The sequence below is a fragment of the Hemiscyllium ocellatum genome, unplaced genomic scaffold (assembly GCF_020745735.1).
Source record: "Hemiscyllium ocellatum isolate sHemOce1 unplaced genomic scaffold, sHemOce1.pat.X.cur. scaffold_633_pat_ctg1, whole genome shotgun sequence".
NCBI classification, from domain to species: domain Eukaryota; kingdom Metazoa; phylum Chordata; class Chondrichthyes; order Orectolobiformes; family Hemiscylliidae; genus Hemiscyllium; species Hemiscyllium ocellatum.
In genome coordinates this window covers 42,355-66,112 of record NW_026869144.1, presented here as the reverse complement: position 1 = coordinate 66,112, position 23,758 = coordinate 42,355, and the positions used below count along the sequence as shown (strand labels likewise).

The following is a 23,758-nucleotide window of genomic DNA, read 5'->3' as shown; positions in this document are numbered from 1 at the left end:
CCACGAGCTTATTAAATGGCAGATCAGGCTCATAGGGCCGATTGGCCTACTTTGGTTCCTTGCTAGTACATTAGTCAGTGGGGTAAGCATTGTGCAAGCGACGAGAGGTTACTGAGATGTGCACCCACTTCTGTGTTCCGTTTCAGGTTTTGTATGCAGTATTCGGAAGTGCCGAATTTCAGTGACCACATGAAGTACATGTGTACTACCTGAGTACATGTCCCAGGCATCTTCGCAAAACAAGCCTGTAAGTCTCGACACCCCGTAACGCCCTCCCCTTTCAGACCAGGTTGTTGCTGATATTTTTATCTGGTGCCAGCGCTTACTGTCAGGGGTTGTACCTCCATGGGTAATGGTGTCAATGCTGAGGTTCCTTCCTGTGATTGCTTACTGGCTTGATCACTTTTCTGGAGGCACTGATTTGGCTACGCCTCACTAGGGGCCAGCCTGTTGAAAGCAGAGTCTTGCTATTATTAGGGTCACTACAGATCGGGAAGGGAGAAAAACAATGGGTGTTTTGGGTGGAAGGGAAACTGAGAAACTGGCTCAGTGCTCCCTGGTCACAGGATCTGCTGAGATTATTCTTGTGCTAATTCAAATGATCCTTCTTAGTTTTCCTTCTCCGGATGCTTCCACTGTTTTGCAAGAGGCACAGGGTGGCTGCTTCACACGTACCAAAGTTCTCTTGAATTAATTAGAAGTCACAGCTTGCCGCAACTGCTGATGGAAAAAATAAACTGCTTTTCTTCCGGCTGGAAGTAGCTTTTACTTCAGAGAACGGAGAGCCCCTGAACCGGGGAGGACAAGTGGGAGCAGCTCTTTCGTGTTCCCTTCAGCCATCTGACTGCTTGCCTCTCAAGTGCTTTGAATGGGATCTCTGCAGCAGCTTGGCTCTAGCCTGGGTGAGGACGTGGTTTGTCATGTTGGACGAGTCTGCTGAGCGTCTGACAGCACGGGAACAGAACTTTTGTTCCCACTTGTCCATGCTAACCAGGTTTCCTAAACTGAACTGGTCCCTTTTTTCCTGTGTTTGGCCCATATCTCTCCAAACCCTTCCTATTCATGTACCTTTGAAATGTTGTAATTGTATGTGCCTTTACTACTACTTCTGACAGTTCATTCCATAAACACGCCACGTTCTGTGTGAAAAAGTTACCCCTCAGAATCCTTTTAAATCTTTCCCCTCTCACCTTAAACCTATGCCCTCTTAGTTTTGGATTCTCCCACCACAGGGGAAGTACCTTGGCTATTCACCCTATCCATGCTGCTCATGATTTTATGAACCTTGTAAGGTCACTCCTCCGTATCCTACGCTCCAAAGAAAAACGTCCCAGCCCCTCCTTATAACTCAAACCCTCCAGTCTTGGTAACATCCTTGTCAATCTTTTCTGCACCCTTTCCAGTTTAACAACATCCTTCCTATAGCCGGGAGACCAGAACTGCACGCAGTACTCCAAATGCGGCCTTACCAACTCCTATCCTCAATGCTCTGACTGATGAAGACTAGCATGCCAAACGTCGTCTTCACCGCCCTGTTTAGCTGTGATGCTACTTTCAAGGAACGATGTTACTGCACCCCTAGGTCTCTCTGGTCAGCAGCACTCCCAGGGCCCTACCATTATGTATGTAAGTCATGCCGTGGTTTGTGTTACCAAAGTGCAATGCCTCGCCTCCATCTGAATTAAACTCCATCTGCCACTCCTCGAGCTGTGAGGAGGTCCATGACAAGTTTTGGTTGGTTGGTAGGGTGGGAAAGGAAGAAGAGATCCAGGGGGCGGAAGGGAGCATGGGAGAGCATTCCTGGTAGCTCATTAGGCAGGTTTGCTTCCAATCCAACCAGTTAACCCTGAGCACTCTTCGCTATTTCCTTTCTCGTTTAAGACCCTGACTGAACAAGGTAGCTCTTCTACGGCTGGCCTGGTGACGTCTTTGCCCTCTGTGACGACAGGTGAGTACCTGTGATAAAGGCCTTGCTGTCGGGTAAGCATTTGGGGCAGGGAGAGCTGCAGTGTCAGAGGAACTGTCCTCCAGATCAGAAGTTGAGCCTTGATCCCGTCTTGCCTCAGCTGGAGGTTCAACTCGTTGGAAGGAGATGAAGGCGCCTCCATCCCCACCAACCACCATCACCACCGCAGTCCTGAGGAACATTAGCTCTGCTGCCTCACAACGACGGGGACCCTGGTTCAATCCCGCCCTCGGGCAGCTGTCAGTCTGTTCGGAATTCGCATGTTTTCCCTGCATCTGTGTGGGTTTCCTGCAAGTACTCTGGTTTCCTTGCATGGTCCAAACATGCGAAGGTTAGGGTGGGTTGGCCATGCTAAATTGTCCCCGTAGGTGCTACAAGAATGCAGGTCTGTCTTCTGATCGGCCTTCCCTCAAAGGTGGACAGACTTTGCTAGTTTACTCAGCCAACCTGAGATGGGGAGGATTGAGTAAAAAATGAGGTCTGCAGATGCTGGAGATCACAGCTGCAAATGTGTTGCTGGTCAAAGCACAGCAGGTTAGGCAGCATCTCAGGAATAGAGAATTCGACGTTTCGAGCATAAGCCCTTCATCAGGAATAATTATTATAATAATAATAATAATAATAATAATTATTCATCATTATTCCTGATGAAGGGCTTATGCTCGAAACGTCGAATTCTCTATTCCTGAGATGCTGCCTAACCTGCTGTGCTTTGACCAGCAACACATTTGCAGATGGGGAGGATTGAGTTGGCCATCCCTTTTTGAACTGCGGAGCAAGCCCGAGGGGCCAAATGGCCTATGCCCGGTTCTGTTTTCTGTGTGCGGTTGGCGGGGAGGGGGTGGAGTCTAATGGATTCTACAATCCTGCAGCTTTGTGCCTTCCTCATGTATATCTATTGTATACATGTGTAAATCATAAAATCCCTACAGCGTGGAAGTAGCGGTGGCCCTTTGAGTCTACGCCAACCTTCCAAACAGCATCCCACCCAGACCCACCCTATCCCTGTAACCCTGCCTTTCCCCATGGCTAACTCACCTAACCTGCACACCCCTGGACACTGAGGCAATTTAGAACAGCCAATCCCACCCTAACCTGTACATCCCTGGGCACTACAGGGACAATTTAGCACGGCCAATCCCACCCTAACCTGCACATCCCTGGGCACTACGGGGATAATTTAGCACGGCCAATCCCACCCTAACCTGCACATCCCTGGGCACTACGGGGATAATTTAGCACGGCCAATCCCACCCTAACCTGCACATCTCTGGGCACCATGGGGACAATTTAGCACGGCCAATCCACACTAACCTGCACATCCCTGGGCACTACGGGGACAATTTAGCACGGCCAATCCACCCTAACCTGCACATCCCTGGGCACTACGGGGACAATTTAGCACGGCCAATCCCACCCTTACCTGCACATCCCTGGGCACTCCGGGGACAATTTAGCACGGCCAATTCCACCCTAACCTGCACATGTTTGGGCCATGTGAGGAAACTGGAGTACCTGCAGGAAACCCATGCAGATGCAGGGAGAACATGCAAATTCCACACAGACAGACAGTTGCCTGAGGGTGGAATTGAACCAGGGTCCCTGTCACTGAGCCACCATGCTGCTCTTAAAACTGGGATACACATTTGACTGACTGTCAAGTGATGGTAGAGGCAGCTGTCACTAGACTCTGTACCAGGCAGAGGAATGCAGAAAGCTCTCAGCTGTAAGGAGCAGACCTTGAGTAGTTAAGGGAGCAGGCTGAATCGCTGAGGTGTGCTTGCAGTGGGATAGAAAGTTACCAAAGTTTAACCCACAGAAGGAAGGTACGCAATTCTGGTCTCCCTTCCATTGGAAAGATGCTGTTAAATTTGCAAGGATGTTGCCAGGATCAGAGGGTTTGAGCAATGATTAGATTAGATTACTTACAGTGTGGAAACAGGCCCTTCGGTCCAACAAGTCCACACCGACCCTCCGAAGCGCAACCCACCCACACCCATACATTTACCCCTTACCTAACATTACAGGCAATTTAGCATGGCCAATTCACCTGACCTGCACATCTTTGTGACTGTGGGAGGAAACCGGAGCACCCGGAGGAAACCCACGCAGACACGGGGAGAACGTGCAAACTCCACACAGTCAGTCACCTGAGGCGGGAATTGAACCCGGGTCTCTGGTGCTGTGAGGCAGCAGTGCTAACTGCTGTGCCACCGTGCCGCCCACAAATAGGGAGAGGCTGATTAGGCTGGAGTGTCAGAGGCTGAGAGGTTGACCTTGATAGAGGTTTATAAAATGATGAGGTGCAAGGGTAGGGTGAATAGCCAAGGTCACTGTCACTGCCTCAGGGTAGGGGAGTCCAAAACGAGACAACATAGGTTGAGGGTGAGAGAGAAAAGATTTAAAAGGGACCTAAGGGGCAACGTTTTCACACAGAGGGTGGTGCGTGTGTGGAACGAGCTGCCAGAGGAAGTGGTGGAGGCCACTACAATTAGAGCATTAAAAGGTATCTGGATCGATATATGAATTGGAAGGGTTTGGAGGGATATGGGCCAAGTGCTGACAAACATGACTAAATTAGTTTAGGATATCCGATCAGCGTAGATGAGTTGGACTGAAGGGTCTGTTTCTGTGCTGTATAACTCTATCACTTGACAAGGGAGACTTAGATTGGTTTCCCCTCGTGTGGGAGAGTCTAGGACCTGAGAGTGTCACCTCAGAATCAGGAGTTACCCATTGAAGACCGAGATGGGAAGGAACCTCTTCTCTCTCTGAGTAGGGGAGTGAATCTGTGGAATTCATTGCCACAGCGGGCTGTCGAGGCTGGGCCGATCAATATATTCAAGGCTGAGGCAGAAGGATTTTTAATCAGGAAGGAGGAATTGAGGGGTTACGGGGAATGTGGATTTGAGGGCGATCAGAATTAGAATATAGAACATTACAGCACAGTTGCGCCGACTTGTGAAACCATCTGAAGCCCATCTAACCTACATTATTCCATTTTCATCCATATGTCTATCCAATGACTATTTAAATGCCCTTTAAACTTGGTGAGTCTAGCTTACATGCAGAGTCTGTTGACAGCTGCCTCTCCCATCACTTGACCGTCAGTCAAATGCTTTAAGGGCAGCTCGGTGGCTCAGGTGTTACAGGCAGGGTGTTCCACTTTGCTGAAGAAACTCGGCAGGGTCCGGCAGCTCAGTGCATGCAGAGAAAAAACATCAGGGTTAACGTTTCGGGTGCAGTGAGCATCCTGTTGTATACCGGACCCTGAAAAGTGAACTGTTTCTCCCCATCCCAATCTCTCTCTGCACAGTCGCTGCCAGATTCTGCTTCTGTTTCAGATTTCCGGCCCCCACAGTTCTTCTTTCTATTTTCTATGTTTATTTTCACTGTATTGGGGTTATCCCTTTTATTCTCTTGCTGGGGAATGTCATTACCATCTGGTTTTTGTCTCCCCCTCCGCTCCAGGTAATGATAGCCTGAATGCTGCCGGGTCAGCTGGAGTTCCCCTCGGGGCAGTGAATCATGTACTGCCCGGAGGAGGAAGAGGGAACGGGCGTGGGCCAGGAGGTAGCCAAGCTGTGAACATGTCGGGACCTGCATTAACAAACTCCTCCACCACCACCAGCAGCACCACCCCCAGCCTGAGCAACGGGAGGGATCAGAGACGTGTGCCAAAACGATGAGCGTTCTTCTCTTCCCCATCTCCCGCCACGTTCCAACTTTGTGAATCTCCCTCCCAGAAATCCGTGGGGAAATGCTATCTAAGTGGAATTGGTTCTTTATCCTCATGCTCTGTCTCTCTCATATTCGTTCACTTATTCTCACTCTCTCTCTCTCTCTCTTTTAATTCCCACCAACCCCTTTTACTTCAGTCTTCAATACTCTGTTCCCCACTCTCTTTACCACCACCATCCCCGCCCCCCCCTTAAACTTTGCCCAGCGAGGCTGTTGGAATTACAGTGGGAGGGGGGGTTGAGTCATGTTATCTCAATCCTCTCCTGCATCCCTACCCACCCCAGAAATGTGTGCCTAGAACAGAGTCGCTGCTGCCCTCTTAATGCCCCGGAGTGTCCTCGCTGGGCATCAGAGTGCCCTGATGTCCGTGAGATGTAGGGCATAGAATGAGGCCATTCATCCCATTGAGACTGCTCCACCATTCGATCATGGCTGAAGTCTTTTTCAGCGCCTCCCCCACCCCCCGTGCCTTTCCTGTAACCCTTGATCCTCATAACATCCCTCCCAAGTGCTGCTGGTGTTTGGGCTTCAGTTCTGGAAGGCTATTTGACTGCAGGGTGCTTTTTCACAGCTGAGCTCTATCCTTTTCCCTTGTGCATGCACTCGTGCATCATCTCTCAGCTGTACCCTCATTCTGTTTAATTATCGCCGTCTGATTCACTCCCGCGCTCACCTTTCTTCAGATAAATTTGGTGTGAGAGACATTGACAGACTCGCCCCTGAGATCCGCATGTGTGGAGTCCGGGCTTAATTCAGTGTAACCACAAAGTCTGTTTCATTTTCGGAGGGTGGGGGGGGAGGTTAGCATTACTAATTCTTAACATCAAGAATATATTTCATCAACCTGTTCCAATGCGTTGTGGCACACAAGCCCAGAGCAGAACTGGAAGTTGAACCCAGACCATCTCGCCCAGGGAGGACACTGCCACTGTGTCACATCAATGCTAGTTCTTCAGCAGTCCAGCTCCTGTAATTTACTACATTAGCAAAGTTCAGTTTGGTGCCTTGACCCTCCTTTCTGGACAAGTCTCTGTGATGTGGGCTGCCCCAGTAAACATTTCTGGTTGAAAATACTCTGTCCTGACAACAGTAAGCGGCTTTACTTTGGCTGCACGAAATGAAAAACGCGATGTGGGCTGAAGAGAAATCGGTGTTTGTTGCTTGCTTTGAAAGCCAGCCCAGTACGCGCACTCAGGCACATGCACAGCACTCTCAGGGAGATGGGCACATGCACGCGCACGCATATACACACACACACACACACAGGTAGACAGTCATGCGTGCACAAATGTGCACAGACATGAATACAAACGCGCAAAGATGCGCACAAACACGTGCACGCGTGCGCATACGAACCAGCACAGATATACAGCCGCATGTGTAGACATACATAGACATACCGGCGCACATAGTCATACTGCATGGAAACACACCCTTCGGTTAAATCAGTCCATGCTGACCACGCTCCCAAATTAAACTAGTCCTGGCTGCTTGCGCTTGGCCCACATCCCTCCAAACCTTTCCTCTTCATGATCTTGTTTGAATGTCTTTTAAATCATCTACCACTTCCTCTGGCAGTTCATCGCATCCCACTCTGTGTAAAAAAAAGTTATCAGTCATGTTCTTTTTAAATCTTTCTCCTCTCACCTTATAAATGTGGCCTCTAGTTTTGAACCTCCCCATTCTAGGGAAAAGACCCTTTGCTATTCACCTTATCCATGCCCTTCTTGATTTTATAAGCCTCTACAAGGTCACCCATCAACCTCCTATGCTCAGTTGCAGCCTATGTTTATAGCTCACACCCTTCATTCCTGGCAACATCCCCTGGTAATTTTTTTTCTGAATCCTCTCCAATTTAATAATATCCTTCCTGTAACAGGATGACCAGAGCTGGACATAGTATTCCAGAAGAGGCCTCACCAACACCCTGTGCAACATCAACATGAAGTCCCAGCTCTTATACTCTATGGTCCAAGCATGCCAAACACCTTCTTAACCACCCTGTCTACCTGTGAAGCAAGCTTCAAAGCATTATGTACCAGTACCCTGAGGTGTCTGTGTCCACAACATTCCCCAGGGCCTTGCCATTAATTGTGTAAGTCCTGTCTTTGTTTGTTTTACCAAAATGTAACACCTCACATTTATCCAAATTAAACTCCATCTGCCACTATTCAGTCCATTGTTCCAATTGATCAAGATCTCTCTCTAATCTTAAAACAGCCACCTTTATTGTTAACTATACCACCAATGACGGTGTCATCTGCAAACTTCTTAATGTGCCTCCTATAATTCTTCTCCAAATACACATGCACAGACACACATGCAAATGTGCGCACAGATGCACATACAAGCAAGCACAGAGATACATACAAACACGCAAATGCGCACAAAAACACGCACGGGCACATACCAACACACAGATGCACGCCTGCATGCTGATACTTGGACAGAAACACAGGCGCACAGACAGATTCACACACCCTTTGAAATGTTTACAAGGTATTTTTAACCCCCCCCCCCCCGAAATCGCTAAGTTGAAGAGTCTCAGAAGAGAGCTGGTGTGGTTTCAGGTTCCCTTGGTTGGGATGTGATAACATCATGGGGGCGGGGTGGGAGGGAGCAGGGGCATGTTTTGCAGGGAGAGCTACACCTCCCAGACTCTTCTATTTGTTCAGTTTGTGAGAAGTCAGACATTAGCCAGATGACATGGAGCCGAGGCTGAGCTGTCGTTCCTCAGTCCCCACACTGAGTTCAGCATCTCCCGGTTTAAGGTGAGACAGCCCAGGTGAGCACGGGAGATACCTCCACCTCCACAATTCATCTCGTCGTGCTGCTGGCCTGTGGGACCTTGCTGTGTGCATGTTGGCTCTGGACGTTTTTCCATTTGAAGTACACTCCGAGAGAGGTCAGGTCATGGAAGGAGCTTGTCCACATCACGACCCTTACTCTTTGTCACCCCCCCCCTGCTCGGGTAAGGGATGTGGGGATTTTATGTTTCACTGTTACAATTCAACACCCCTCCCCACCCCACCCAAACTTTCCTTTCTCAAAGGGGTCAACTAGGGAATAGACTGGCTGAGTTGTTTTTATAAGATAAAAGGTTATGGTTGCATTTTGATATCCCTGATAATCAGCTTTTTGTGTTTCATTTTGGGTGGGGGTATGTGTGTGTGTGTGGGGAGGGGGGGGGGAGTGGGGGGAAAGAGAGTGACCGGGTTAGAGCAGATTAATGACGAGTGATTACTGATCAGATCGATGAATGAATGATTAATGATCAGGTTAATGATGCGACATGGGTGATCAGTTTGATGACGAGTGATTAATGATGACAGATTAATGATCCGATTAAAGATCAGTGATTAATGACCTCCCTAAAACTCTCTTCACTGGGAAACTGTAGAGGGCTTATTTCTCTCTCTGTTTAGCCCTAGTTTTTTTTTCCCCTCTGTCCCTCTCTTGCTCTCACTGCCCTCCTTTTCTGTGTCTCTCTCTCTGTATCTCTCTCTTTCTTGCTCACCCTCTCTCTGTCTCTTCTCTCTTGTCTCTCTCTCTCTGCTCCCATCTCCCTCTAGCTCATTCTCTCTCATTCCCTCTGCCGCTCCCTCTCTCTGTGCCGGTGTCTCTCTCTGCGTCTCTCCCTCTCTGTCTGTCTGTCTCTCCCTCTCTGTCTGTCTCTGTCTCTCTCTCGCCTCCAGCTTGACCAGCCTTGAGTGGAAATTTCCAGCTGGTGTAGACCCCCCCCCCCAATTCCTTCCCATTTCCCCATCACACACCGCCCCCCCCCCCCCCCCCCCCCCCCATGATGTGGCCTTGACAAGCTGGTCATCGATCCCATCGCTGGAGGAGAGACGCCACCAGGCCGGCCGACTGATGGTCTGAACGTATCTGTGGATTCTGGTGGTCTGGCCCTGGACTGTGAAGAAGGTGGGCGAGAGGAAGTTCAGGCTTGGACGGCAGGTGAAGGCTGACTGCTGCATCTGGGATCTTGCTGTGCCTGAAGTTGGTGGTGCCTGAAGGTGCTGCAGAAATGCAGATGAGCCCCTTCCTCCACCTTTCCCCCTCGCGGAAGTCAGACTGATTTCAATTATGGACCAGACCAAACCCCCTTGATATATTCGGAAGATTTTCTGGACCCTAACATCTTTCCCATTTTAAAGGCATTTGTAAGGTGTTGCATTCCAGATGCAATTCAGTTGGCCAAACTATCAGACTTGAAGCAAAACAGTTTATTCATACACTACAGTTAAAATACAACAAAAGAAATAAGAACTATATTGGAAAACTTAGCAGAATAATAGACATATTAACTCCGAGACGATAACTGAACAGTGAAGGAATTGAGGTTATGGTGAGAGCAGGGTAAGTGGAGTTGAGTCCATGAAAAGGTCAGCCATGATCTTATTGAATGGCATTGCACTTTTTTGATGGGCCAGATGGTCTGCTCCCCTTATGAGCCTGCATCAACCCTGGAAAGTGCATTCTAGATGCAGACCCCACCCTATCCCCATAATCTCACAGTTCCCCCCACCCCGAACCTGCGCATAATTGAAAAGTAGGACGAAACCAGAGCACCCAGAGGAAGCCCACGAAGACATGGGGAGAATGAGCAAACTCCACACAGTTGCCTGCGGCTGGCATTGAATCTGGGTATCCAGTGCTGCAAAGCAACAGTACTAACCACTGGGCCACCCATTGATATCTGCAAAGGTTTCCTAAACAAATCCATGCTGACTGTTCCTGATGAGTTTGTCTCTCCAAGTGCCAATACATTCTGTCCCTCAGAATTCTTTCCAATAACTTCCCGGTCACCCAGATTAGACTTACTGGCCTGCAGGTTCCTGGGTCTCTCCCTCACTCTATTTTTTTAATAATTGGACAACTTTAGCAGTCCATCAGCACCAGAGAGGGTATATCCTCACTTACCTCCCTCAACAACCTAGGGATACATCTCTTTCAGGCCTGCAGATTTACCCACTTCCAAGGCTGCTGAACATATTAATATTGTGTCTCTCATACACACACATTCCTCTCTCCCTCTCTTTCCGCCCTCCCTCTCTCTCTCTCTCACATTCACGCTATCTCACACTCTCGCTCTATCATTCTGTCTCTCATTCTCTCCCATACTCTTTTACTTACTCACTGTCTATCCCTCTTTCTCTCACTTACACTCACTTTCTCTGCTACTCTTGCTCTATCATTGTCTCATTTTCTCTCTCTTCCATACACTCACTCTCTCTCTCTCACTCTCCCTTTCTCATCCACTGTCCCCTTTTTTTCTCTTGTTTTTTTCCCTCTCTCTCTCTCTGTTAATTCTGTGTATTATTTTACAGTCCGGTCCCCTCAGGTTTATATTTGTGTTGTCTTTCTCCATTGTTAACTAATCACTAAGGGCTATGCCCATACCTCTCTTACACCGATTACCTCGATATTCCCAAATGGGCCCTACTCTTTCCCAAGTTACTTTCCTGATGTTGTGATATTTAAAAACACCCTTTGTGTTTTCCTCGTTCTACCCACCTAAGCACTGAGGATGTCACCTGGACAGGGGACGAAACGTCTGCAACACAAATTCCCGGCTCGGCGAATGGAACCACAACGAGCACCCGAGCTCCAAATCTTCTCACAAACTTTGAACACCCAAGCTTTCTCATGCACTCTGTTATCTTCCCTTTGTATTTTGTAAGTCTGCTCTTTTTTTACACTCCTCCAGGGATTCTGCCATATTGAGCTCTCAGCATCTGCCATAAACATCTCTTAGACTTAACCTTTATACACCTTGACATCCAGAACTCCCATCCATTGACTTCACAGGAACATATTTGCCCCATACATTGACTAGTTCCTAGAACACAGAACAAAACAGCACTCCTGTGGTCCCTTCAGTCCTCCGAGCCTGTGCCGACACATTTTGCCCTTCCATACTGAAACTGTCTTCACTTGCAGGATCTATATCACTCTGTTCCCTTCCCATTGAAGTATTCCTCCAAGTGAATGCTGCTATTGTGTTTGCTTCCACCACCACCTCTGGCAGTGCGTTCCAGTCACTCACCACCCTTTTGTATGAAAAAAGTGCCTCACCCTTCTGTTCTAAACTCTTCCCCACCCCATCCCCATCGCACCTTGAACCTGTGTCCCCGTGTAACTGACCTGGGAGAAAGCCTCATACTTTCCACTCTATCCACACAATCACAATCTTATAAACTTCTATCAGGTCACCCCTCAATCTCCTGCGCTACAGTGAAAACAAACGCAGTCTATCCAACTTTTCTTCATTGCTAAAATCCCCTCCCCATACCAGGCAACATCCTGGTAAACCTTTTCTGTACCTTCCTCTCTGAATGCTTCCCACTGCTGTGACACGGTTTTATCTGCTCCCAGTCCACTTGGACCAAACTGGATCCTATCTTACTTTAATTAGACAGGCCGCCTACTTGCGGAACGTTTCAGGGAACACCTCTGGGACACCCAGACCAACCAACCCAATCACCCCATGGCTCAACACTTCGACTCCCCCTCCCACTCCACCAAGGACATGCAGGTCCTCGGACTCCTCCATCGCCAGACCGTAACAACACGACGGTTGGAGGAAGAGCGCCTCATCTTCCGCCTAGGAACCCTCCAACCACAAGGGATGAACTCAGATTTCTCCAGTTTCCTCATTTCCCCTCCCCCCACCTTGTCTCAGTCAAATCCCTCAAACTCAGCATCGCCTTCCGAACCTGCAATCTTCTTCCTGACCTCTCCGCCCCCACTCCACTCTGGCCTATCACCCTCACCTTGACCTCCTTCCACCTATCGCATCTCCAACGCCTCTCCCCCAAATCCCTCCTCCCTACCTTTTCTCTTCGCTGCGGGACACACTTTCCTCATTTCTGAAGAAGGGCTTATGCCCGAAACGTCGATTTCTCCTGTTCCTTGGATGCTGCCTGACCTGCTGCGCTTTTCCAGCAACACATTTTCACCTTTAATTAGCCTATGCCCAGTTAGAACTTTAATTCCTGCCCTATCCATATCCTTTCCCATAGCTACCCTAAATTTTAACTGGGTTATGATCACTATTTCCAAAACGCTCCCCTGACTGACATGGGCTCCTTTCAGAATATTAAGTCTGAAACTGTCCTCTCCTCTCCTTTACCGGGCTCCCTTTCTACTTCCTCCTCCACCCCCCCCCCCCCCCCCCCTCCCGCCCCTCCCATCTTTCTTCATGAAAACGAAATCTAACTTCTTTCCCACCACCCTCAGTTTTGGGGACGGGTCATCAGACTCAAAATGCTAACTCTGATTTCTGTCCGCAAACACTGCCAGACCTACTGAGCTTTTTTGTAGAATCCCTACAGTGTGGAAGCAGGCCATTCGGCCCATCAAGTCATTTTCGTCATTTATATGGACGTGAGCATAAGAGGTATGGTTAGTAAGTTGGCAGATGACACCAAGATCGGAGGTGTAAGAAGAGGGTGACCTCAGATTACAACAGGACCTTGATCAGCTAGGCCAGTGGGTTAAGGGGTATCAGATGGAGTTTAATTCAGGTAAATGTGAGGTGCTGTGTTTTGGGAAAGCAAATCTTAGCAGGACTTAAACACTTAATGGTAAGGTCCTAGGGAGTGTTGCTGAACAAAGACCTTGGAGTGCAGGTTCATAGCTCCTTGAAAGTGGAGTCGCAGGTAGATAGGATAGTGAAGAAGGCGTTTGGTGTGCTTTCCTTTATTGGTCAGAGTATTGAGTACAGGAGTTGGGAGGTCATGTTGCGGCTGTACAGGACATTGGTTAGGCCACTTTTGGAATATTGCATGCAATTCTGGTCTCCTTCCTATCAGAAAGATGTTGTGAAACTTGAAAGGGTTCAGAAAAGATTTACAAGGATGTTGCCAGGGTTGGAGGATCTGAGCTACAGGGAGAGGCTGGACAGGCTGGGGCTGTTTTCCCTGGAGTGTCGGAGGCTGAGGGGTGACCTTATAGACCTTAAGATCATGAGGGGCTTAGATACGATAAATAGACATGGTCCTTTCCCTGGGGGTCAAGGGGTCCAGAACTAGAGGGCATAGGTTTAGGGTGAGAGGGGAAAGATATAAAAGAGACCTAAGGGGCAACTTTTTCACACAGAGGGTGGTATGTGTATGGAATAAGCTGCCAGAGGAAGGGGTGGAGGCTGGTATAATTGCAACATTTGAGAGGCATTTGGATGGGTATATGAATAGGAAGGGTTTGGAGGGATATTGACCAGGTTTTGGCAGGTGGGACTAGATTAGGTTAGGATTAGGTCAGTATGGATGTGTTGGACCGAAGGGTCTGTTTCCGTGCTATACATCTATGACTCTAAGTCCACACCGACCCTCTGAAGAGCATCCCACCCAGATTCATTCCCCTACCCTATCACTGCATGTTCCCATGGTTAACACACCTAGCCTGCACATCCCTGGGCACTACAGGACAATTTAGCACAGCCAATCCACCCTAACCTGTACATCCCTGGGCACTAAGGGACAATTTAGCACGGCCAATCCCACCCTAACCTGCACATCCCTGGCCACTATGGGGACAATTTAGCACGGCCAATCCCACCCTAACCTGCACATCCCTGGGCACTACGGGGATAATTTAGCACGGCCAATCCACCCTAACCTGCACATCCCTGAGCAACTACAGGACAACTTAGCATGGCCAATCCACCCTAACCTGCACATCCCTGGACTGTGAGATTAGACCCACGCAGCCATGGAGAATGTGCAAAATCCACACAGAACGACAGTCGCCTGAGGGTGGAATGTAACCCAGGTAGGTCCCTGTCACTGTGAGGCAGCAGTGCTATCCACTGAACCACCATGCCGCCCTGCTTTTAGACTGGCTCACAACAAAACAAAAAAAAAATTCACCTGGATGGCAATTTAAAAATCACTCACCCACCTTACATTGCACACTGAAACTACCGCAGTTAAATGATTTTGGTGTGTGCTGTCGATTTGTCTCCCTGTATGTACTCGGGCTCAGAACTGCGTGTTGTAAGGGGAAAGATGTCCATTAAATTGTCTAATGAGGCTTCATTACTGATTGTCAAGTCACGAGATAAATTGTTTAGCCCTTTCACATCATGTTGTGGCACCCACAACCTATTTGTCTGTATTGCCAATGGCTGCTGCTTCTTTTCCTTGTTAATACGGTTAAGGATGATTGTGATACCAGATATTAATGAATAACTTGTGAGATAACAGGGTGTTGTTCCCTCGTCACCTCTTCCCTGCCGTTGTTAGACCCCCCTCACTTCAAGTAATGTTCCTCTTATACAGCTGTAACCCTGTATTCCTCTCTCTGTCCACAATCTATCTGCATGTCCTTGTGTGTTACGATCTGCAAACCAAAACAAAACTTTTCACTGCACTGAGGTGCACGTGACTACAATAAATCAAATCAGATACTCCGCCAGGAGAGGGGTTTGATAGCGCCTGGAGGGGTATCCGCTCACAACAGCCCCATAATTCTGTGTGACAGGCTGGAGGAGGAAAGGGGCTGAATGGCCTCATGCTGTTTCCTGTATGAACCTTTATTTATCTGGAGTCTATGCTTTTGGAAGAGAGAGAGAGTTGAGAGGTCGGCGGAGTGGGGCAGAGTTTAAATACTCTGTTCCTGACAGCAGACAAACAAGTCTCGCTCACTGGACTGTGAGCTGTGTGGACAGGAGTCAAGCAACTCAGCGTTTGCTTAATCTCACGCCGGGCCCTTATCACTGAAGGTGTATTGTAGACCGGGTGTTGTGTTCACAGAGTCTGCTCCTGCTGCTCAGTGACAATGCCAGGAGGAGCAAAGTGCAGTTCCCCGATCACCCTGCGGCTGTGAGGAACACGCCTGGGCCCCCACCCCCCCCCTCCCCGTACCCTCGGTTAAAACCCACCCCCCCCCAGACATCTCTCCCAACCCACTGCCCGAGAGAGAGCACAAGACGGGCCTCCTGGACGGGACGGTGTCTCCGTGTGGAGGGGTAAACCCCTGTGTTGCTGGCCTCTTTGCTGGACATCCTGAAAATCAACCCACCCAGCCCGTCTTCCCCAGAGATACGAGGTAATCAGACTTGCGGACTCCACGGAGAGAGAGAGACAGAGAGGTGGGTAAGTCTTTATTTGAAATGATACGGGGGTCTCTACCCCCAACTCGCGACCTTCCCCTCACTGTCTCCACCTCCCTCACTCTCCACCCCCCACACTCTTGCTTTCCCTCACTCTCACCCATTATCTCACCCTCCCCTCCCTCTCCCTGTCACCTCCCTCTCCACTCTCCCTCACTCTCCCCCTTCTCTCACTTCCCACTCCCCTCACCCTCCCCTCACTCTCCCCTCCCTCTCCCTGTCACCTCACTCTCCCCTCCCTCTCCCTGTCACCTCACTCTCACCCTCACCATCCTCCCCCCACTCTCCCCTTCCCCTCACACTCGCCCTCCCCTCATTCTCCCCCCACTCTCCCCCTCTCCTCACTCTCCCCTTCCCTTCACTCTCCCTTTCACTCTCCCCCTCCCCTCACTCTCCACTTCCCTTTACTCTCTCCCCTCACTCTCCCCCTCCGCTCACTCTCCTCCGTCCCCTCACTCTCTGTGACTCTCACCGTGAGTCTCCCCCTTCCCCTCGCTCTTCCCCTCACTCTCATTCTCCCTCATCCCTCACCCTCCCCCGTGAGGGAGGGGAGAGGAAGGAGAGGGAGTGAGGGAAGGGGGAAGGGGAGGGAGTGAGGGAAGGGGGAAGGAGAGGGAGTGAGGGAAGGGGGAAGGAGAGGGAGTGAGGGAAGGGGGAAGGGGAGGGAGTGAGGGAAGGGGAGGGAGGGAGGGAAAGGGGAGGGAGTGAGGGGAAGGAGGGAGGGAAAGGGGAGGGAGTGAGGGGAAGGTGGGAGGGAAAGGGGAAGGTGGGAGGGAAAGGGGAGGGAGTGAGGGAAAGGGGAGGGAGTGAGGGAAAGGGGAGGGAGTGAGGGAAAGGGGAGGGAGTGAGGGGAAGGGGAGGGAGTGAGGAGAAGGGGGGAGTGAGGGGGGAAGGGGAGAGTGTAAGGGGGGGAAGGTGAGAGTGAGGGGGGAGAGAAGAAAGTAAGGGGAGAGAGTGAGGGGAAAGGGAAGGCCAGAGATCGATCCTGCTCCCAGATTATACAGGGTCGTTTCTGGCCAGGAGTTCCTCATGTCCGTGAATCCTTAGAAGAGTATAAAGAAAGTAGGAAAATTCTTAAGAGGGAAATCAGGAGGGCAAAACAGGGACATGAGATAGCTTTGGCAAATAGAATTAAGGAGAATCCAAAGGGTGTTTACAAATATATTAAGGTCAAAAGGGTATCGAGTGAGAGAATAGGGTCCCTCAAAGACCAGCAAGGCGGCCTTTGTGTGGAGCTGAAAATGTGTTGCTGGAAAGGCGCAGCAGGTCAGGCAGCATCCAAGGAACAGGAAATTCAAAGTTTCGGGCATAAGCCCTTCATCAGGCCTTTGTGTGGAGCCACAGAAAATGGGGGAGATACTAAATAAATATTTTGCATCAGTATTTACTGTGGAAAAGGATATGGATGATATAGACTGTAGGGAAATAGATGGTGACATCTTGCAAAATGTCCATATTACAGAGGAGGAAGTGCTGGATGCCTTGAAACGGTTAAAGGTGGATAAATCCCCAGGACCTGATCAGGTGTACCCCAGAACTCTGTGGGAAGCTAGAGAAGTGATTGCTGGGCCTCTTGCTGAGATATTTCTATCATCGTTGTCACAGGTGAGGTGCCGGAAGACTGGAGGTTGGCAAACGTGGTGCCACTGTTTAAGAAGGGTGGTAAGGATAAGCCAGGGAACTATAGACCGGTGAGCCTGACCTCGGTGGTGGGCAAGTTGTTGGAGGGAATCCTGAGGGACAGGATGTACATGTATTTGGAAAGGCAAGGACTAATTAGGGATAGTCAACATGGCTTTGTGCGTGGGAAATCATGTCTCACAAACTTGAGTGAGTTTTTTGAGGAAGTAAAGAGAATTGATGAGGGCAGAGCAGTAGATGTGATCTATATGGACTTCAGTAAGGCATTCGACAAGGTTCCCCATGGGAGACTGATTAGCAAGGTTAGATCTCACGGAATACAGGGACAACTAGCCATTTGGATACAGAACTGGCTCAAAGGTAGAAGACAGAGGGTGGTGGTGGAGGGTTGTTTTTCAGACTGGAGGCCTGTGACCAGTGGAGTGCCACAAGGATTGGTGCTGGGACCTCTACTTTTTGTCATTGGTTAGGACATTGGTTAGGCCACAGTTGGAATATAGCGCGCAATTCTGGTCTCCTTCCTATCAGAAAGAGGTTGTGAAACTTGAAAGGGTTCAGAAAGGATTTACAAGGATGTTGTCAGGGTTAGAGGATTTGAGCTATAGGGAGAGGCTGAATAGGCTGGGGCTGTTTTCCCTGGAGCATCGGAGGCTGAGTGGTGACCTTATTGAAGTTTACAAAATTATGAGGGGCATGGATAGGATAAATAGACAAAGTCTTTTCCCTGTGGTCGGGGAGTCCAGAACTAGAGGGCATAGGTTTAGTGTGAGAGGGGAAAAATATAAAAGAGACCTACAGGGCAACTTTTTCACACAGAGGGTGGTACGTGTATGGAATGAGCTGCCAGAGGAAGTGGTGGAGGCTGGTACAATTGCAACATTTAAGAGGCATTTGGATGGGTATATGAATAGGAAGGGTTTGGAGGGATATGGGCCGGGTGCTGGCAGGTGGGACTAGATTGGGTGGGATATCTGGTTGGCTTGTAACGGTTGGCCTGAAGGCGCTGTATATCTCTATGACTCTAAGACAAGGGATGTGCAGGTTAGGGTGGAGTTGGCCGTGCTAAATTGTCCCCGTAGTGCCCAGGGATGTGCAGGTTAGGGTGGAGTTGGCCGTGCTAAATTGTCCCCGTAGTGCCCAGGGATGTGCAGGTTAGGGTGGGATTGGCCGTGCTAAATTGTCCCCGAAGTGCCCAAGGATGTGCAGGTGAGGGTGGGTTGACTGTGGGAATTGCAGGGATGGAAGAGGGTGGTCAGGACTTTCCTTGGAGTTCTGTGAATGAATTGTTCTCGTTGTTGGAAACTTACACAATTTTTTCTCTTTTAAGTTTGTGATTTGACATTGTGGATGATTCAATAGATTCTTTTATCTCCATCCCGAGTCTGTCGATTCCCTCTGTATCAGAAGCAGCTCCCCTGTCCCTTGTAACGTTTGGAGTTAGCTGTCTCCTAATAACACAGTATGTCCTACAATTAACCCCTTTACTTTAGCACACGTCCCTTTTGGCAAGCAGACTAAATTACCCATTTGTCATCAGGCAGCAGGCTATCAAGGAACATTATCTCCTCTCTCCCAGGCAACAGCTTGTTTTCACTATTTCTTCCCAGGATGGTTAACTTGCACGTTGTCTTTAATTCCTTCGTAAAACCTCTTTGTCCCTTTCACATAGCCGTACACCACAGAAACTGACCCTTCGGTTCAACTCGTCTGTGCTGACTCAGTTTCCCAAACTAAACTAATCCCACCTAGTGGCACTTGGCCATGTTCCTCTAAACACTTCCTATCCATGTACCTGTCAAATGATCTTTTAAACGTTATCACTGTACCCGTCTCTACCATCCTCCCACGGGCAGCACTATGGCTCAGTGGTTAGCACTGCTGCCTCATGACGCTAGGCGCCCGGGTTCGATTCCACCCTCAGGCGACTGTCAGTCTGTGTGGAGTTTGCACATTCTCCCCGTGTCTGCGTGGGTTTCCGCCGGGTGCTCCAGTTTCCTTCCACAGTCCAAAGATATGCAGGTTAGGGTGGGATTGGCCGTGCTAAATTGTCCCCGTAGTGCCCAGGGATGTGCAGGTTAGGGTGGGATTGGCCGTGCTAAATTGTCCCCGTAGTGCCCAGGGATGTGCAGGTTAGGGTGGGATTGGCCGTGCTAAATTGTCCCCCTAGTGCCCAGGGATGTGCAGGTTAGGGTGGGATTGGCCGTGCTAAATTGTCCCCTAGTGCCCAGGGATGTGCAGATTAAGGTGGATAGGCCATGCTAAATTGTCTCATAGTGCCCAGGGATGTGCAGGTTAGGGTGAATTGGCCCTGTCCCGTAGTGCTCAGGGATGTGCAGGTTAGGTGCATTAGTCATTAAATGTAGAGTAGTATGTGAGGGGAATGGGGTCTGGGGTGGGTTATTCATCGGAGGGTTGGTGTGGACTTGTTGGGCTGAATGGCCTGTTTCCACACTCTGGGGACTCTATGTTTTCTCTGGCTCTTCATCCCACCCAGGAACCAGCCTCTGTGTGGGAAAGTTGCCCGACTTTATCGCAGGGAGAGTTACCACCAATCCCAACAAAGTTGTGAAAACTACACCATCACAGGTTTATTGCTCCTTGGTTGTAAAGTGAGCACTTTGACTGCAAACAAAGTGCGATATTCACAGCCTTGCGAGTGAGGGGACTTTGGAACAGCTTAACCCTCAGAGCCGGGCGATAAACATCAAAGGCTGGGGAGGGTGGGTAAATCTGCTGACGGCAAGAGAGCTGGGGGGGAAAGTGGTGCGGACGTGGGTGGCCCTGCACAGGGGGAGATCAGCGAGCGGGGCAACTTTGACAGAAAGATGGGCATGATCTTAACGGTGAGAGGGTGCAGAGCTGAGCGACACAGAGGTATCAGGCAAACTAGTAAGATGAGATGGGCATCCCCCTCACAGGACAGCGAGCAGGGAGGTTATGACTTTGGAAGGGGCAGAGGTGACTCGATTGACAATTCCTGAGGGGAATTGACTGGGAATAAGTGTGGGGCGGGGGAGGGGATGTGGAAAGGATGTTTCGGGAGGCGCTCGTTTGCTGCTCATGGGATCCTGCTGTGCACCAAGTCGTGCCCCCCCTCCCCCAACCCCGCCTATTGTACTCCGCACCTTTCAGAAGCCCCACACTCGGCTGGCTTGAGACCACGTGCCTCGAGTTGCCCATGGGCGCTACAGAAATGCACCATAGGGTCGTGGCCGATCAGCCCGTCACCGAACGTCCGTCCATTCCAATCCCATTGCCCTCAGACTGATTACCCCACCCCCACCCCCTCAACCTCCCCCAGCCTTCTCTGCCCTCAGCAGGGCAGACACACCAAGGCCTGAGTAGTACTGTCACTAGGCTGCAGACCTGGGCAATGCTCCAGGGACCTGAGTTCAAATCTTGGAGCAGCAGGTGTTTCAAGGTTTTCAAAGTCGAGCAATAAGGGTCCCAATGGTGACCGCAGCAGGGGCACTGTTGATTGTCAGAAAGAACCCACCAGGGTCACTCATGTCCTTTAAGGAGGAGATGATGTGGAGGTGACTGGGGTGGACAAAGTTTAAAAACAAAAATCACACAACACCAGGTGATCGGCCAAAACAGGTTCACTTGGAAGCACTGGCTTTTACGTACTTACACACGCTCACACTCACATGCTCACGCACACCCTTACTCGTACACACGCTCTCTCTCAGACACACACACACACAGAGGCACACCCTCTCACAGTTATACACACACACACACACACACACACACACACACACACCCTCTCACAGTTATATACTCTCACACACACACCACACACACACACACACACACACACACACCCCCTCTCACAGGTATATACATTGTCTCACTCTCACACACACCCTCTCACAGGTACATACACTGTCTCACACACACACACACACACACATACATACACACACACACACACCCTCTCACAGGTATACACATTGTCTCACTCTCACACACACACCCTCTCACAGGTATATACATTGTCTCACTCTCAGACACACCCTCTCACAGGTATATACACTGTCACACACACACACACACACACACACACCCTCTCACAGGTATATACTCTGCCTCACACACAAACACACACACACACACACACACACACCCTCTCACAGGTATATACTCTGCCTCACACACAAACACACACACACACACACACCCTCTCACAGGTATATACTCTGCCTCACACACAAACACACACACACACACACACCCTCTCACAGGTATATACTCTGTCTCACACACACCCTCTCACAGGTATATACATTGTCTCACTCACTCACACACACACACACACACACCCTCTCACAGGTATATACATTGTCTCACTCTCACACACACACCCTCTCACAGGTATATACTCTGTCTCTCACACACACACACACACCCTCTCACAGGTATATATATTGTCTCACACACACACACACACCCTCTCACAGGTATATACTCTGTCTCTCTCTCACACACACATCCTCTCACAGGTGTATACATTGTCACACACACACACACACACACACACACACACACACACTCTCTCACTGGTACATACTCTGTCTCTCTCATACACACACACACACACACACACACACACACCCTCTCACAGGTACATACTCTGTCTCTCTCACACACACACACACACACACACACTCTCTCTCTCTCCCATTCTCTCTCACACTCTCACTCCCTCACACACACTTCCTCTCCTACACAAACACATACTCTCTTCCACACACTCACGCTCTCTCCCCTGCACAAACAATTACACACTCTCTCCCTCTCTCCCCCACACAACACACTCGCTCTCCCTCTCCCATACTCTCTCACTCCCTGTCTCTCACACACACCCGTCTATGGGGAGAATGTATCTGTAAATGCACATTCTGTTTGTTCAAAAAGCACACAATCTGTAGACAGCGAGTGCAAGTGACATTGTATAAATTGTTACTTTGGAAACAGAACCAGTCTCACTCGAGGTTGGGATACAGACAGACTCTAACCTCACACCGTTAATGCATTATCTGAGCTGAGACGTCACCTTGTTTAATAAAACCGGAAATTAACTGGAGAATGTGACTCAAAAGAAGTTTTTGGATTTACATATTAATCAACCCAACCCTGCAGCCCCATTCTAAGTCATTAAAGACTTATTAGATTAGATTAGTTTACTTGCAGTGTGGAAACAGGCCCTTCGGCCCAACAAGTCCGCACCGACCTGCCGAAGCGCAACCCACCCATACGTTTACCCCTTACCTAACACTACGGGCAATTTAGCATGGCCAATTCACCTGACCCGCACATCTTTGGACTGTGGGAGGAAACCCACACAGACACGGGGAGAACATGCAAACTCCACATAGTCGCCTGAGGCGGGAATTGAACCCGGCTCTCAGGCGCTGTGAGACAGCAGTGCTAACCACTGTGCCACCGCGCCGCCCACTGTTTTGTTCGATACGTCACATCAGTTGTATGACACTTTGATCTTTCACTAAAAATTCTGCGTCTGACGAGCCTGCTAACTGACCCAACGAGCGGCGCTCCGAAAGCTAGTGCTTCCAAATAAACCCGTTGGACTATAACCTGGTGTTGTGTGGTTTTTAACCTCAAGGTTGCAAGCTTACAACTCTGGGCAATTTGAGACCGGCAATAAATCCTGGACCCAGGCAGCTACGCCCTGCTCCCGTGAATGAATTTTTTTAAAGAACCCCAGACTGGTGATCCTTTACCCATCGCTAAGTTGCTCCAGACCGGGCAAATTCCGGCAAATCTCCCCTGTGCATCCCCCAAACTCCGACTCCAATGCGATCACCTCCTCCCTCTGGCACGGAGACTGGATCTGCACACAGTTCGTGGCCTGACCCACATTACAGACAGCTCCATCCTAACCTGAGGAAGGGTTGAGTCCACGTGGTTTGCAATCACTGTAACTTCGGAAGGATGAGGACCTCACTAGAAGCCGGGGAGTTGGGCTGGTTGGAGGTGGGGGGGGAGGAAATGCAGAGGTGGGGGGGGAATCCAGAACCGGGGATCACAGTCTAAAGGAGACGGAGTGGGAGAGATGTCTTCAGCCAGAGAGTTAGGGGTGGGGCATGGGTCTGTGGGCCCCCCCGCCATAGAAAGGGGTTGGAATCGAAACACTGAAAAGTATTGAAGAAAGAATCATAGAACCCCTACAGTGAGGAAACAGGCCATTCGGCCCAACAAGTCCACACTGACTCTCTGAAGAGTAGCCCACCCAAACCCATTCCCTCACTTACTGCTGACTAATGCAC

General features: G+C 49.7%; 1 long non-coding RNA gene across 1 annotated transcript; it reads left to right on the top strand.

The window, feature by feature from the left end:
• The first annotated feature begins 210 nt into the window (after positions 1–210).
• Positions 211–5,483, top strand: LOC132814030 (uncharacterized). Its single transcript, XR_009644260.1, has 3 exons — positions 211–247; positions 1,882–1,948; positions 5,438–5,483. It is a non-coding gene; the product is annotated as an uncharacterized LOC132814030 (long non-coding RNA).
• The last annotated feature ends 18,275 nt before the right edge of the window (positions 5,484–23,758 follow it).